This window comes from Bison bison, unplaced genomic scaffold (assembly GCF_000754665.1).
Source record: "Bison bison bison isolate TAMUID 2011002044 unplaced genomic scaffold, Bison_UMD1.0 scf7180017864508, whole genome shotgun sequence".
Taxonomy (NCBI): domain Eukaryota; kingdom Metazoa; phylum Chordata; class Mammalia; order Artiodactyla; family Bovidae; genus Bison; species Bison bison.
Genome location: NW_011495064.1, coordinates 3512681 through 3515834, shown reverse-complemented (window position 1 = coordinate 3515834; position 3154 = coordinate 3512681). Strand labels below are relative to the sequence as shown.

Here is a 3154-nt window from a genome sequence, read left to right as displayed (position 1 = left end):
ATAAAAAGAAATGAAATTAATAATATATTATGATGAACTCAGTACAGTCAAAATATCACAAAATGCAATCAGCATAAACATATGAATAGATACTTTGCCTTTGGGGGGTACTAGGTCTTGGAAATCTGCTCTGTGTTCGGTACTCACTGCACACCTCAACCTCAATTCAGACTGGTGACCTTTCAAGAACTTAGCAGCCACAGGTGGGTAGTGACTACTGGCCCAGGCTGTGCAGATCTGGGTACAAGAACTGGAGCAAACTCATCTCAGCCATGCCTTTTGTCACTAGTGAAAAAAGCGCAGGGTAGAGGCTGGCCTGGACTTGCACACAAAGGTGTGCTTGCTTCAAGAATCTTCTGGCAAAGCAGAAAGGCAAGTTCACGTCTGTGTGTGAATCCTACTTTACATGCCCTGGGTTCAGTGCCAATGCAGGGGACCGGGTTCAGAAGCACATTCTTTGGAAGCATCATGCCCTGCCTCATTCTTTCAGCATCTATGCTCCACGCTCCTCCCCAGCCCATTCCCCTGCCCCCAGTAATCAGATATAGGAAGACCTCTGCTCCCAAGCCAGAGAAGGCAATGGCACTCCACTCCAGGACTCTTGCCTGGAAAATCCCATGGACGGGAGAGCCTGGTAGGCTGCAGTCCATGGGGTCTCAAAGAGTCGGACACGACTGAGCGACTTCGCTTTCACTTTTCATTTTCATGCATTGGAGATGGAAATGGCAACCCACTCCAGTGTTCTTGCCTGGAGAATCCCAGGGACGGGAGAGCCTGGTGGGCTGCCGTCTATGGGGTCGCGCAGAGTCGGACACGACTGAAGCGACTTAGCAGCAACAGCAGCTGCTGCTCCAAAGCTGGATGGAATGAAACTGTCCAGAGTCAACCAAAAGCTATTACTACTAGACCACTAACCAGATGGTCAAGAAAGGAATAAGGGACTTCCCTAATGGTGCAGTGGTAAAGAAATCCACCTGCCAATGCAAGGGTTCAATCCCTGGTCCAGGAATATCCCACATGCTGCAGGGCAAATAAGCCTGTCTACTGAGCCTGCAGGCCTTGAGCCCATGCTCCACAATTAGAGAAGCCACCGCAGCGAGGAGCCCAAGTACCACAGCGAAGACCAAACGCAACCAAAACTGAATAAATAATTTTAAAAAACATATGAAGTAAAAAAAGAAAAAAAAAAACTTCAAACCACTATACATATATAAAAACAACACAATGAACTCAATTTTTTTTAAAAAAGGAATGAGGCTGTAAAAGAATAAAAAGATCACATTTACTGTATTTCATCAAATCCAAGACATCATCAATTATGAGACTAGAGAGATGTTAAAATGCAAAAAAATCATGCATCTGAGAAATGATGAGATGCAGTACAGGCCTACATGGTTCAATGTGCTTCAAAGACACTGCGTTTTTTTTACAAATGCAAGGTTTATGGCATCCCTTCATTGAGCAAGCCTGCTGGCACCATTTGTCCAAGAGCATCTGTTCAGTGCCTGTGTCACATTTTGGTCATTTTTGCTGATTTTCAAGCTTTTTCACTGTAATAACAAGATATAACAAGATATAATAGTATCTGTTGTGGCGATCTGTGATGTTCTACTGTAACTATTTTTTTGTTGTTGTTGGGGGGCACCACCAACTGCTTTTCCATCTTTGGCTGCAAAGGATATAATCAATCTGATTTCAGTGTTGACCATCTGCTGATGTCCATGTGTAGAGTCTTCTCTTGTGTTATTGGAAGAGGGTGTTTGCTATGACCAGTGTGTTCTCTTGGCAGAACTCTGTTAGCCTTTGCCCTGCTTCATTCTGTACACCAAGACCAAATTTGCCAGTTACTCCAGGTGTTTCTTGACTTTCTACTTTTGCATTCCAGTCCCCTATAATGAAAAGGACATCTTTTTTGGGTGTTAGTTCTAGAAGGTCTTGTAGGTCTTCATAGAACCGTTCAACTTCAGCTTCTTCAGCATTACTGGTCAGGGCATAGACTTAGATTACCGTGATATTGAATGGTTTGCCTTGGACAAACAGAAATAATTCTGTCGTTTTCGAGATTGCATCCAAGTACTGCATTTCGGAATCTTTTGTTGACCATGATGGCTACTCCATTTCTTCTAAGGGATTCCTGCCCCCAATAGTAGATATAATGGTCATGAGTTAAATTCACCCATTCCAGTCCATTTCAGTTTGCTGATTCCTAGAATGTCGATGTTCACTCTTGCCATCTCCTGTTTGACCACTTCCAATTTGCCTTGATTCATGGACCTAACATTCCAGGTTCCTATGCACTATTGGTCTTTACAGCATCGAACCTTGCTTCTATCACCAGTCCCATCCACAACTGGGTGTTCTTTTTGCTTTGGCTCCATCCCTTCATTCTTTCTGGAGTTATTTCTCCACTGATCTCCAGTAGCATATAGAGCACATTCTGACCTGGGGAGTTCATCTTTCAGGGTCCTATCTTTATGCCTTTTCATACTGTTCATAGGGTGCTCGAGGCAAGAATACTAAGTGGTTTGCCATTCTCTTCTCCAGTGGACCACATTCTGGCAGATCTCTCCACCAGGACCCTACACATGCTTAGTTTCATCAAAACTAGTTTCACATGTAGGTAGCCCTACACAGCTTAGTTTCATCGAAAAAGCAACAGAGTTCCAAAAAAACATCTATTTCTGTTTTATTGACTATGCCAAAGCCTTTGACTGTGTGGATCACAATAAACTGTGGAAAATTCTTCAAGAGATGGGAATACCAGACCACCTGACCTGCCTCTTGCCAAACCTATATGCAGGTCAGGAAGCAACAGTTAGAACTGGACATGGAACAACAGACTGGTTCCAAATAGGAAAAGAAGTACGTCAAGGCTGTATATTGTCACCCTGCTCATTTAACTTCTATGCAGAGTACACCGTAAGAAACACTGGGCTGGATAAAGCACAAGCTGGAATCAAGATTGCCGGAAGAAATATCAATAACCTCAGATACGCAGATCACACCACCCTTATGGCAGAAATTGAAGAACTAAACAGCCTCTTGGTGAAAGTGAAAGAAGAGAGTGAAAAAGTTGGCTTAAAGCTCAACATTCAGAAAACTAAGATTATGGCATCTGGTCCCAACACTTCATGGCAAATAGATGTGGAAACAG

At 43.4% G+C, this 3154-nt stretch overlaps 1 protein-coding gene across 1 annotated transcript in view; it reads right to left on the bottom strand.

Annotated features, from left to right (window-relative positions):
- The window catches only part of CNNM3 (cyclin and CBS domain divalent metal cation transport mediator 3), a 32648-nt gene that overhangs the window by 8656 nt on the left and 20838 nt on the right, over positions 1 to 3154 (bottom strand). The window lies entirely within an intron of this gene.